The sequence below is a fragment of the Onychomys torridus genome, chromosome 22 (genome assembly GCF_903995425.1).
Source record: "Onychomys torridus chromosome 22, mOncTor1.1, whole genome shotgun sequence".
Lineage (NCBI taxonomy): Eukaryota > Metazoa > Chordata > Mammalia > Rodentia > Cricetidae > Onychomys > Onychomys torridus.
In genome coordinates, this window is record NC_050464.1 from 11,773,979 (window position 1) to 11,787,508 (window position 13,530).

The 13,530-nt window shown below is 58.0% G+C and overlaps 1 protein-coding gene across 10 annotated transcripts in view; it reads right to left on the reverse strand.

Annotated features, from left to right (window-relative positions):
- Elfn1 (extracellular leucine rich repeat and fibronectin type III domain containing 1) overlaps positions 1–12,045 on the reverse strand; it is a 64,220-nt gene extending 52,175 nt beyond the window's left edge. For 2 of the 10 annotated variants that reach the window (XM_036172602.1, XM_036172601.1), the window contains exon 1: positions 11,252–11,602. The gene's annotated coding sequence lies outside the window, so the exon portion shown is untranslated. Of the gene's footprint in view, positions 1–7,107; positions 7,171–7,412; positions 7,507–8,091; positions 8,211–8,385; positions 8,405–11,251; positions 11,603–12,024 lie in introns of those variants that run through there. The other 8 variants (XM_036172606.1, XM_036172604.1, XM_036172603.1 and 5 more) reach the window with 6 other exon arrangements.
- Positions 12,046–13,530: the final 1,485 nt, after the last annotated feature.

The following is a 13,530-nucleotide window of genomic DNA, read 5'->3' on the forward strand; positions in this document are numbered from 1 at the left end:
TTACTCCGGCCTTCTGGGTGGGATGGGGGCAGTGAGCCCTTGTGTACATCTGGCTAGTCTTGCCTGAACATTGTGTGAGTGTGTGTGTGTGTGTGTGTGTGTGTGTGTGCGTTTGAGAGAGAGACAGACAGACAGACAGAGACAGGCAGAGAGGCCAGAGATCAATCTTGGTCCTCAGGTGAGATTCATCCTGTTTGTTGAGACATGGTCTCTCACTGAACTGAAGCCCACCACATAAGTGAGACCCCAAAGGCCCTCCTGTCTCCATCTCCCCAGTTCTGGATTACAAGGCAGGGCCCACCACACCCAGCTTCTTCCAAGGGTTCTGGGCATGGAGCTCAGGTCCTCATGCACCCGCACCAGCCTCTTTATAGACCAGTGGTTCTCAAACTGTGGGTCGTGACCGCTTTGGGGTTGAAAGACTCTTTCACAGGGGTCGCCTAAGACCATCAGAAAACAGACATTTACATTACGATTCATAACAGTTGCAAAAATCAGGTTATGAAGTAGTAACAAAAATAATTTCATGGTCGGGGGTCTCCACAACATGAGGAACTGTATTCAAGGGTCTCGGCATCAGGAAGGCTGAGAACCGCTGCTCTAGACTGAGCCAGCTCTCCAGTCCTGACACCCTGGCTTTCTGACAAGCTGTTTTTCTAAAACGCCATCCCTGGTGAAGCGCATCCCTCAGATCTAACATGTCCTTGCTCTGTGGGGACACCAGACGGAGAAAACCAAAACAAGCCCAGATGTCTGTCAGGCGGCGGCGAACACCTCAGAGGCCTGTCTCTTCCCTGAGCTCCCAGGACGGAGGAGCCAGGCAGCACTCAGACCCAACAGGTGAAGTTCACCCTCCAGCTTCCACCTGCTCCGCGGGATTTGAGAAAAGGAAAAGGCCCAGAGCATGTTCACATTACAGAGCCTGAGCTGTCAACACTGCTCCTGTCCACACACACGTCGGCATGTCCTATGACCCTGTCTCCAAGACAGATGCCGGTTCCTAAGAATGTGCACCCCAGGCACCACTGTCCCCAGCACCTGCAGGAATCCTGGGGGGCACATGTACCCCATTTCCATCTCTGAAACATTAATGGACATTGAAAGGAAGTGAGACTCACCCTCCAAAGTCTTGTTCCCCATGGTTGTGCCTCGCATGCACACACACACACACACACACACACACACACACACACACACAGAGAGAGAGAGAGAGAGAGAGAGAGAGAGAGAGAGAGAGAGAGAGAGAGAGAGAGAGAGAGAGAAGAAAGGTTTCACTTTATAGAACATTTATAGAACGTGGCTCCAATTTAAGAAAATTACATTGCATTTATTGGAGGGGGCGGGGTGTGTACAAGAGTCAGTTCTCTCCCACCGTGTTGGTCCTGGAGACTGAACTCAGGTTGTCAGGCTTGGCAGCAAGTGCCTCTACCCACTGAGCCATCTTGCTGGCCGGGCTCCAACTACTCAACAACATCAAAAGAGAACTCAGTATCTCCATCACCTGCGCCATCAGCCCAGATCATGACCCTCAAGAATCTCATTCCCACTGGTGATTCGAACATACCTCTTCACCGCAGGGCACGGGAAGAGGTTCTTAGCCATTTGCTCACTTTCAAACAAGGTCCCTCTTTGCATCCCAGGCTACCTTTGGATTTATAAGCCTCCTGCCTCAGCCTCTTCAGTATCACCGTGACTGGTTCAGAGAGGCCTTTTAAACATGTCCATCAACCTGGTCTCTGGGATGCTACCAATTTCCAGAAGTTTCCCTGAGCTATGAGAACAACAATGACCTCTTCCCATGAACTTCAGCCTGGGGTCAGCCAGAATGCTGTGGCCTTCTCTTTTGACTTTTTAGCCTGGTTTCTCATCCATGCTGGCCTTGCTGGTCCTCTGATAGTCCAGCCTGTGGCCATAGCACGGCCTCAGGTCTTCCTCCTCCTTGCCCGGCACCCTCTCTCTTTACATTCTTACCCCCACAGGGCACAGAAGTGCCCCCCACCCAGGATGTCAGGGTCTCACGGAACAGAGCACCAAATGCAGGGAACTATTCCAGAGGTACGGCAGCCTTGCCTCTTCTATATAGACACACTGTGAGGGGCCAGCCAAACCTAGACAGAAGTCATGGCTCAAAGGAGGGGAAGGGACCCAAGCCGGCCACACCCCTCATCAAAGGCTTACAATCTCAGCCCCCTGCCCTGGAGCAGAGCACACCAATCTACACCCCCCCACGCCCCCACGCCACACCTCACGCACAATGCTTTCAGTCCTCTGTCACCCAATGCCTCAGACCCACTTGACAAGTTAAAACCTGGTGGAACAAAGAGGAGGGCTTTACTCCCAGGTCACATGACTGATAAGGGGTCACCCTTGAGCTGCAACCCACCCCTCTCAGAGGCTCCTGGTTGAGGGATCAGCAGTGGCTCTGATGTAAATGTCCCATGAGAAAAACACTGAATGGGGGGGGGGGCAGTGAGGCGCACCACTCTCCTGGAGTCCCAGTAAGCCAGGAGTTAAGGAGTTTGGGGGATTATAGCTCTTACAGGGATAGCATCCAGGGTACTCTGATGCTGCTAGGCACTAAAAAGGCCCCTAAAATGTCCACCTCACATGAGACAGTCAGGAACCAAGACCTAGCACTTTACCAGGCAGGTCAGGAGCTTCCAGTCCATCAGCTGGTGTCCTTCCTGGCTCAAGGCTCTGACCTCCCAAGGAGCATACCTGAGAAGCCTCGGGTCCTCTGGCATCTGTGCTGTGTGCACAGTGAGGACTCTGGCCCAAAATCCTTTGCCAGGAGAAAGCACTACAGAAATGCGTGGCCGTCACTGACTACATCCAGAAGGGCATGGCTGACCGCGGAGCCACTCGTTAGCACTCACTGAGTACCCTGGAAGGGTCTACAGTCGCTCTGCAGACAGGATCCTCATCCCTGCACCCCCTCCTGACCAGTCAGGGCTGCCTTCATCTCTGAGTGAGTGCCTGTGTGTTGGGACTATGTGGCAGCCCATACAAGCTTCCGTGTTTACTAAACCAGAGGAAGTTAATGACTAAGAGTTGCCAGGGTTTGATCCTACTGAAAATAAAACTGGGATTTGTCAGTAAACACAGCGAATCTCAGGCTGTCAATCATTTCCCCGGGGTTCCCATGATAGGCAGCATTCTGTCTGGACCCAAGAGGTAGGGGTGCTATTGAGGGGGTGTTGCCTGTGGTGGGGACAGGTTCTCTGAGCCTCAGTTGTCCTCTCAACATTGACTGCACCAGTGAAAAGCTCTCATGGACGTGTGATTAGCTGGGGCAAAGGGCAGACGTGTGCCCCCGAGGCCAGAGGGTTCTGGGGGACACCACAGGCAGTGGACCCTCACCTCCATGATGGAGACCCACAGCACAGGCAGGGGCAGAGTTCCCATCTGCAAGGCTGGGAGTCTGGCTGTGTTTGTATTGAGGGGAGAAGTCAGGTGTGGGGGTGAGCGTGGTCTGAGCGTTCTGTCTGCTCTGACCTAGACTGCCATGGCAACAGTCCTATCTGGGCCTCAATTTCCCCATCTGTCATGTGGAAGGGTTGCTTTGAAAGTGGAGATGAGCTGCCAGGCTGGGTTGATGGAAGTTTCCCACCCTCATTTTTTTCTAAACTTCAGCTTCTTTGGGGGACACCGAGGCCTTGCAGATGGCCCTGGCCCCGCCTGTGCCCCAGAATCCCTTCTAATTGTCTCTTCCTGTGACTGGAGTCCATGCCTGGGGCTGGCACAGGGAGACTCTTGTGGCGGAAACTGCAGGGGACAGCAGATATTTGAAGACCACATCGGAGGGTACGCTAACACTCTCCAAATCCTGGCTAAGGCCATGCCTGCCCTTCCCTTAAGGACCGGGAGACCCTCTTGTGCAAGCCATGCCCCTCCATATTGGGGGCATAAAAGCATGGAACTGTCTCGCAAGAGAAGGGACCCTAAGAGACAGGTCACAGTGGTGGGGACCAGAGGGAGGTCAAATCAAGACACAGGTCCCCACCGAAGACCACTGCCTCTGAGCCTTTGCAAATGGATTGGAGAAAGGCCTATGGGGCAGTGGTCCCAGTGCTGGTGAGTTGACCAACCATGACTGTCCTCCTCCCATCCAAAGCCCAGAAGGAGCTGGGAACTGAGCCCCCCACCCATTCTGTATTTGCCTAAGGAGGCCTAGGCTTCCTATCTCTTTCCAGCACTTAGGTTCTGGCCCAGTGGGGCAGCCCCGCATCGAGTCCTACTGCTCACGACTCCTGACCTTGGATGGCCTTAGACCTTTCTGGAAAATGGGATCAGATCAGTTGATCTCTGTTAGAAAGAACGACACTGTCTGAGTCTGTCTCCCTCTCTCTGCACCACAGCCTCATCCCCTGGCTCAGAGGTCAGTCCCTGTGAGCTGAGATGGCTGGGCGTCCCAGGCTGGGTGTCCCAGGCTGGCCCTCAACTCCTGCCTTGCTCTCCCCTCCAGGAAGCTGGCCTACAGCCTCAGGGGACAGAGCAGGGTCCATAGAGTTGGATGCCCAGATAGGCATGCAGAGGGGTACCACAAGGCCATGAGTAGCACCCCACTCCTTGCTCATCTCCAGCACAGATGCAAGAGAAAAACAGGTGTCCCCAGCAGCCTAAGCAAATAACTACTCCCAACCTGGTTTGCTGTGCAACTCTGGACACCATCCTATGCCTCTCTGGGCCTCCTCTCCTCATGTGAACTTTAGGAATGGATAATGCCCAAGTTCCACGCAGGGGACACCTGTCATCAGTCACTCCAACAAAGACTTCACTCAAGGCCAGGTGGCATTCTATGCGTTGTTGGGAGAAATTAAATCCGGGACAGATAACAAAAGAAGAAGAACAATGGAGGGCGTGTGACAAATGTATCCAGTGTCTGATGGTACACCAATCCTCTCGTCCAAGTTTTCACCCGGATATTTATGGCCCCATTGCCAGTCCGGGAGATCCGTCTCCTGCCTGTCAACGTGGTGGCATCCTTTTCACGTCACTCCTTCTGTCCCTATCTATCTGCCACCCACCCCTACAGATACAAGGCTTAGCCCCTTTCAGCTGAGAAATATGAACCCACGGGGCCAGGGCCCCTCTGCTCGTAAATATCTGGTAGCTGTGTCTTGCCACTTAGAGTCGGGGCTCCTACAAATGGGAACTGGGTTCCTCAGGGGGTAGGGCAGTGACGTAGCAGGATCCGAGGAAGACTTCCTGGGTGTTGAGGAAACTTCCCTCGAATCTAGCGGTGGTATCTAGATACTGGGGCCCGGCAAAGGGGCTCAGGGAGAGAGAGGCCCTCTGTGTTGTCTGGTCCAACTCTGTCAGGATTTTAGTCCCACTAACTGGAGTGTGGTCTGAAGAGTGTGAGTCCAAGGACTTACGTTCCATGATTCAAATGGCAGGGTTGAACTAAGGTTCCTGGCTTGGGACTCTTCAGGGGTCCTCAACCACCTAGTTTTGTGTTTTGTTTTGTTTTGTTTTGTTTTTTGAGGGGGGACAAGTGAGAAATGTCTAGCAGATTCCTCAACCAATGTGTAGGGAGCCCACGGCCAAGACACTTTGGAGAAATCGGTGCTTTCTGGAGAGGGGGAGGGTCTGTTAGGACCGCCCGCTCACTCTCCTGAGGTCAGAGCTCCCTACTCTTTCTCCTCACTCCTTCAGGCCTCAGAGTGGGGACTCGGTGAAGGTGCCCATCCCAGCTTTTCTCAGAGTCAGTGGACAGCCTGCACTGGCCTGCTGTGACACACACCGAGAAGGCTAGGCATCACAGCCCTGGGTGGGGTGGGGGGCGCGCACTAACCCTTAGGGAACAGAGAAACGGGCATAGCAACAGACCTTTCTCACCTGGAGACCCCAAGGGCTTCTGCTGGGCAGAGTGGGGGACTTCAGACAGTCTTCAACCTGCCTGGACCTCTGAGGGTCCAGGAAAGTAAAAGATGAAGCTGTGCGGTCCCAGCCCCCTGAATCCAGAGGGAGAAGAAGAAGAGAGGCATTCTCTTACACCACCCTCAGCCATCTGGACTTTAACCCTCCACCATTGGTGACTTGGGACATGTCGATAGGGTGGGACTTAAGAATCTGTCGGTTCGACACTTGTTTGATTACAAGGTGACAGCTGAGGAGGCCAGGGGAGGCCAGGGGAGGCCCAAGAGATGAGGTTATTTTGGGCTTTTCAGTGACATAACTCCAATTTGATCATTGCCTCTTGAGGCTGGGGGGTGGCTCTTTTAGAACGCGTCTGTGGGGTTAGGATTGGGGAGAGGCTTGCTTTTTATACCTGCTCCCAGTTCTGACACCTTCCAGAACTCTCATCCCCAAAGACCCCAGGCTTTCCTGAGAGTACATCTCTCATAGCCCTCCCAACTCAGCACAAGCGGGTAAGGGTCAGGTACACACCCAACAGCTCCAACTGGGTTCTGCACTCTTTGGTTCCCTCCGCCCCAGGCTGGAGAAAACAACTCCCCACATCCATCTTTGGTTAACCCTTCACTTCTCTGAAAGTATCATCCTACCCCCATTTTACGGATAGGAAAACTGAGGCTCAGAGATGTCATCGGACTCAAGGTCGCCCAACTTCTACCTGGAAGAGCATAATTTTGATCTCAGATGTTGTCGGGTCCTGGAGGGGGTGGGGTGGTATGAGCGTGGCTGTAAACACAACCTGAGACACCCTCTGGCTCCAGTTTAACGGACAAGCAGGTTAGGAATGATGAGAGATCAGGTTCCCAGGCTTCTCACCCCAACCCCTAGATGGATGGCCATGAGGACAGCTCCAAGTTTGTGGGGAGGGGTCCACCAAGTTTCTAGTAAAGTCCTCAACTCCCACGCCAGGGTTTTGACCCACTGGTTTCGATGCAGACCCTGGCCTCTCTGATAGGTGGCCGAACAGTCCCCAGGTGCCCTGCCAATAGGTTCTCCAACCGTGGGAAGGATGGCAGACAGAGTAGGGATGTTGATACCGGCTGGATGGGGGTCAGGGACTCGGGTGAGGAGGTGCGTGGACAGTGTGGAGGTTTCCAGGCAGGGCACCGGCTGTGGAGGGTCGTTGGCACTGGGGAGCAGGTTTGGGTGCACACAGCGAAGCAGAGTGCTGGGGAAGGGGCTGTTCACCTGGAGGCTGAAGGCTGCGGCAGTGACTCTAAGGCGACATCCGTACCCCTAGTCTCTGGCTCTGCGGGACTGAACCAGCTCAGATTCCTCCACAGCCAAGTTGCTACAACTTTACAGGCTGCACCGCTCCGGGTTCCAGCGCCGGGCCTAGGGCGCAGCCAGAGGGTCAGGGGCGCACTCTGCGCGTTGTCGTGAGAGAAGCGCAATGTCGCCAGCCGGTCGCCCGCGGAGTGGCCAGGGTCCCACGGGCCAAAGCTCGGCTTCGGGCCACGCTGCGACGCAAGATCCCCAAGCTTCACGCTTACCTGCCCGGCCCGGCTCGGCCGGCGTTCCGGGGCTGCACCCGCCACCGCCACCACCACCACCGCTGCCGCCTCGCCTCCGTCCTTCAAGCTCTAAGTTCGCTCTCGGATTGAAATTCCTCCCCAGCTTCGCCCATCGATCTGCGCGCGTGCCCCGCCCCTCGCCGCGCGGCCTGGGAGGGGGGTTCGGGGGGGCTGGTTCCCGCCGCCCTCCCTCCTTCCCCTCCCCCGCCCGCCCTCGCCACCAGTCGGCTCCCTCCACCCGCTCCGCCAGCGCTCAGTCCGGCCGCGAGAGCCGCGCGCCCTCCCTCCTCCCCGCCTCTCGGTCCCCTCTGCGCTGCCGGCTTGTATCGCCCTCAGGATCCGGCTCATGGGATCTAGGGATCGAGGAGGAAACTGCGGGGGCGGGGGGGGGGGGCACCTGACCGTCCCGCCTGCACGTCTAAGTATGAGGGGGCATCTGCTGCCTCAGCAGGGGCCTCGCGCGACCCCATCACCACCAACACACCAAGACCTTGTCAGGAGCCAGGTCTTCCGGTGGAACTGGCCCAGATCCCAGACAGCTGGGACCTAGGGGCGCAGAATGACACCCCTGGCTCTGACCCTCATCCTTCACTCGCTCACTCCAACCTCTGAGAGGACTTCAAGGGCTCTCCAGCACCCGCCCCCCAGCTTAGCCTACCATTCCCGACGTGCGCCTGCTTGTGAGGAAGCCCCAGGAGAGAAACCGAGTCAGGAGAGGCTTGCCCCAGGTCACCGGGCCCAAGAAGACCCCTAGCTAGGCTCGGAGCCCTACAGACTCCTCCTCACTCTGGCCAGGACGCTGATGACAGCATCCTGGATAAATCCTGTTCGCAGCCCCACCGGTGCCTCCGGCAGATCCCTTCTCCCCACACAGCCCATCTCGTCCCCACGCGGCGCCCCCTCCCCATTTCCTGTCCCCCGCCCGCCCGCTCCTGATTCCCGGCCTCAGTACCCCCTGCACGCTCTCTCCGCTCCTCCGCTCCTCGCCAGCAGCTGGGCAATTCACCGAGCATACAAAAGAGTTGACTCAATTCAGTGGCTGAGCAAATCAAGATAAATCCTATAGTGTGTGGGGACCGAAGAAGGAAAGTGAATGAACGCCCACAGTACCATCCAGTTGTGTGTATGGAGTGGCCCTGCTCTGGGGGTGACAGGGCTGGGCTCCCTCCTGGCCTGGGAATCTACAGGAGCTGGAAGTGGGGTGGTGGGCTCTTAGCTATCTTCCCCCTACCAGGCCTTCAAGCACTGAATGAACTTGGAAATTGAGGGCTGTGAGCCCTCCCAGTCCTCGCTGGGCAGGGCTCCTAGGAAGGGATACCCAATGTGGGCAAAGACTGTGTCTTAGAACTGTGCAACCAATATGATCAGGTTAGACCCGAGAGGGCAGCAGGACAATGGGCCATCTGAGATGGATGTAGTTTCCCAGGCCTGGCCTCCTGTCACGGCCAGATCCCAGGTTAGGGACATCAAATAGATAAATACGGCTAGCCTGAATGTTCTAGGCTATGGCCCATGAGCCTGGGGTGGGAGGTGTGGGACACCCTTTCCTTGCAGCTGTATCTAAAAGGGGTTCCCATCAGCTGATCTCCAAGGACAAGATTGCGTCTGGGGCCTCCCAATCACTCTTGGATGGTTAATTCTGTGCAGGGGAATATGAGGGGGCTGCCACCAGTTTCCCAAGGCAAACTCCAAGAGAGGGAGGGGGCAGACTCTCCACATCTCTAGGGCTGCCCTAGCCGAAACAGTGATAACCAAGAGATTTAGGATGAGTGTGGCTTGTATACGAGGCACTGTGTTAGCACGTGCCCCCATGTTCACTCAACTGAACTTTGCCTCTCTGATCCCTTCAACAAAGAACAAGCAAGCTGAGGTCCAGGTCCCCAGAGCGCCCTTGACCAGTACAGCCCCACCCTCAAGGCTTCCTAGGGTCAACAGTCTGCAGGAGAGAAGGAAAATCCCAGGAGGTCAGCAAAATCCCAGGAGGTCAGCTTGGGGGAACACTGATAATCGTCCTTCCGTGAAAGGGCCCCCCAAGACATCATTATTTGAGCTTCCAGCTGGGGGGAGGGGGCTAGCAAGATGGTCAGGTCTTCCAGGCTATGTCCCCCAATCTCCAAGCTGCTCTGCTGGTTGTAACCAAGATCCGGAGTCCCATGGGGCCATCCCTCCCCCCGGGACCGAACAGATCGGCCGTTTGCTTGTAAGCCATTAATTCTATCACAGAGACGCCGGCGCCGCCACGCGAGGACATCTGTCAGGGACCCATCGCTGTACTCCACGCCCCCTGCCGCTCCCCAGACCCAGAGCAGCGGAGAAGATGCGCCACCTCAGCTCTCCAAGCTCTAAGGTTGCTGAAGCGGGCTCGGAAGCCGTGAACCCGAAGGGGGCGGGACCGCGGCACCCTTGGGACAAAGAGTCCCCAGCTGTTAGGGGTCTGGGCTCTGCAACCTCTCATCCCAGACAAGAAGTGCTCAACTCCCTTGTTCCCAAATGCTAGAGCCCACCCAGGTTCTGACCTGAGCTTTGGGGTGAGCTGGGGAGGGGGCACAGAATCCTTCTGATATCTCAGGGTGTGGGAAGGAGACGCTGGGAGGGGGGGGGCAAGAAGTTCCCTCACAGGGAACGGGGTACTTCCTTCCCCCCAAACCCTTCCAGGAGCTTCTCAGGCCAGTCTGCTCTCCACTGCCCCTAGGCAGCTGCTGATGAATGTGTCACGCGTGGGTGATGGGTCGCAAGGACTCGAAACTGGTTGAGAGTGATCCCCATTCATGCCAAGCAGGGTGGCCCTGGGCACTTCACACCCATAACCTGGGGGTGGGGGGGGATTAGAAAGAGTGCTCGAGTGTCAAGAGATCGGCCTGGGCTCTTGATCCCAGGTGGTTAGCAGTCCAAATCGGGCTGCCTGGGAAGAGAAAAGTTAGGTGAGGGGAATTGACACCTCGTAGGGGCCTGGGGGCAAAGAGTGTAAGCAGAGGGGTGGGCAGGCGATGGAATGGGATCCATGAGAACTGGGGAGGGTCAGCTTCAAGGCGCAGCCAAACACAACCCAGCAGCTTCCCAATCCCTCCAGGCTCCTGTCACAGGCGCCTATTAATAACTGGGACTCAGGTCCTTCCAGGGAGCTGGACAGAGGCAGGACACCCGACTGGGATAGGGGCGCCGCGGGTCTCACAATACCCTTCCCAGGGCTCTAGCGACTGGAGATCAGTGAGTCGCCTGCACGAAATCCAAGTCCCCACCACCCACTTTTTCTCCTAGGAGTGGAAGTATTCAGACTCGGGGATGCAGCTTCTGGGGCAACTTGGGGCACCACGGCCATCCCGTGCACCTCAGAGCAAAGCGACCCCTCTTCTCCCCCTCCCCCACCTAGACAGCACACTCAGCAAAGTTTCAGCTCCCCAGTGGTGCTCCCTAATCCTAGGGGGCGGGGGTCCTAAACTCGGGCTCTCCGATCCGAGGAGTCGGGGAGGGAAGTTTGTCCGGCCGCGGAGCTCGGCGATCGAGAACTTCGGGTGCACCCGCCTAAGTGAACGCCAGTGAGTGGGGGGCGCCCTGGAGCGTCGGGCTCAAAGCACTGCATCCGAAGCCCCCACGGGCTAGGAGGGGACACGGCCCAGATGCAGACACCCAGGGCAGGGCGCGGGGGACCGGGGCGATAGAGGAGATCAGGGCTGTGGGCGCCGATGGGAACTCCCGCGCCACCCGGGAAGCCGGCGAGAGCGCATCCTCCCCGCCCCTCCCCCTCCAGGGGCGGGGACCTGTAGACCCCGCGTCTGCGGCAAAGGGGACCCCCCCGCCCGCTGCACACCCCTTCCTACCTGAACCGGGCTGCGGCCCCCAGGTCTGGAGGCTCGGTCGCCGGCTAGCAGAGCGCGCGCGCCCAAGTCCCGGGAGCGCCGCGGTGGCGGCGGCGGCGGCTGCCCCTGCTTCCTCCTCCTCTTCCTCCTCGGGGCTCTGGCTGGCTCCAGACAGACCTCCTCCCCCGCCCGCGCTACCCGCCCCTCCCCGAGTCCGCCAGGCTTGGAGATCGGCCTCTCGCCGGGAGCCGAGAGGAGCCTGCGGGAGCCGGGCTGCGGCGCTCACTGCGTCAAGAGCCGGGGACCGCGCGATCGGAGCAGCCCCGGACCGGCCGGGCAGGCGGGGCGGCCGCGGCGCCGGCGACGCCGAAGGGGCCGGGCGGCTCCGGCTCTCGAGCTCGGGCGCGGGCGCGGCGGCAGCGGCCGCGGCGACGCGAGGCGGTGGTTCATTTTGTGAGCGCGAGGCAGGTCGGACGTGGGAGCCGCACGGGGAGGGGACCTGAGCAGGGGCGGGGGCCGTTGCACGTCCGTCGGTGGCCCGGGGAGGGGGTCAGGGCTCCCCGAGGGGAAGTTGGCTGGAGCTGTAGGGACATCTCAGGACGCCGACACAACCTCTCCTCCTTTTCCTGGCCCTGCCGGCATCCCCTGCCCGTGCCCCAGGCCACTGAACTGCGCCGTGGAGACCAAGTCCCCGAGTGTCATGGGGTTGGGACCCTTCCTGGCGATGGGAGGGGGGGGGATGAGAAACGGGGATGTGCACGCGCGTACAGTCACGGCTGTGCACACACACGCACCCGCACGAAGCCATGTAGAAGTTGACCCCGAAGTCAGACCCTGTGTAAGCGCGTGTGTCACAGCACCACCCGCAGGGACAGTTGTTTCACCCGGCGGGCGGCGGGGGAGGAGAATAGGAGGTGGTCCAAGGTTGTCTGGCCCTCGAGATGTAACATCCCCTCTTCCCACCAGAGACTTGTTCTCCCCCTAAGGTCACCGACCCACTTCACAGTCCCTCCCCTCTGTATTACTTGTCACCACCCCCTTGGGCTGAGAGACCCGGAGGCGTGAGATCAGCCTGGCACCTTCCCATTCCCGGAAGGTTCCCAGAGGTGGATTCCCCTCCCACTAGCCTCTCTATCGATTCTCGGGGGATCCAAGTAGCCCCTCTGGGGCTCTGGGCCCCAGGCAGTTCACCCCCCGCCCCTTATCATTCCCAGAACACTGACAGAACCGGTCTCCTGGTCTCCCACTCCCTACCGCGCCCCTTGCCTAGCCAGTAGCTTCGGCGTTGGGTTGAAATTCAAAATTAAGTTCAAGAGCGCCCTCGCCGGGCTAAGGCCTTGTGCGCAGCTTCCGAGCCTCCGTGCGCTTGCAGAGCTGGAGGACCCCCTTGGGCAGAGCGGATGTGACCCCTTTTGGACCCCGCCTCCTAGCCAGAGCACCTCAAGAGTCGAGCTCTGGGAAGAAGCGCCGATGAAGCCAGATCCAGGAGGCTGGAGCCGCAGCACGCGGCTGGGGACGGGGACCCGAGCCCGGGACGCCCATCCTGGTCCTCTGGCCACGCTGCACCAAGCCTCACACCATTCCCATGCCCAGACGCGACCAGAGGACCAGGATGGGTATCCCTGGGCTCAAGGCCGACTCTCCTGTAGGCCATAAACTCCATCCAGCCTGCGGCGCCGGCAGATGGCCCACACTTGGCAGGACCCTAGGCCTCAACCAGCTCATCTATCATTTGGAACACAGGGAAGTGAGATTCCAGTTGAGGCAGAGGATAGAGGAAGGTCTACACTCCCCCTTCCGGTGGATTCTTGGACACAAAGCATTACGTTCAAGGACAGAGCTGTCCCATCTAGTCTATCCTTGCTCGGGGCACTCAAACCTCAAGAAGAACCAGGTTGAGACTGAAGCCCCAAAGCCCAGGGTCTTAGGGTCTCTCTTGCCGGGTCCCTCAGAGCCTAGCTGTCAGTAACCTAGACAGATAGGACCACGCCTCTTCCTCAGCATTCTGGGAGCCTATCCTGCTCTTCTCCGGTTCTGTCTGTATGCCCACCCTCAACCCCACCAACACACAGAGCTCTTTAAGATGTTGGGACAAAGAAAAGATCCCAGAATGCACACACACACACACACACACACACACACACACACACACACCCCAAAAAAAGGTCAGGCATCCCACAAGCTGGTAAAGCTTGACCACAAAGCTAACCCTAGGCCAGAGCCAAAGGGATGAGATGAGAGAGAGGCTGGATTCCGATACCTTTCTCCTAGTGAGAGCCCTGGCTCTCTCAACTGCGCAC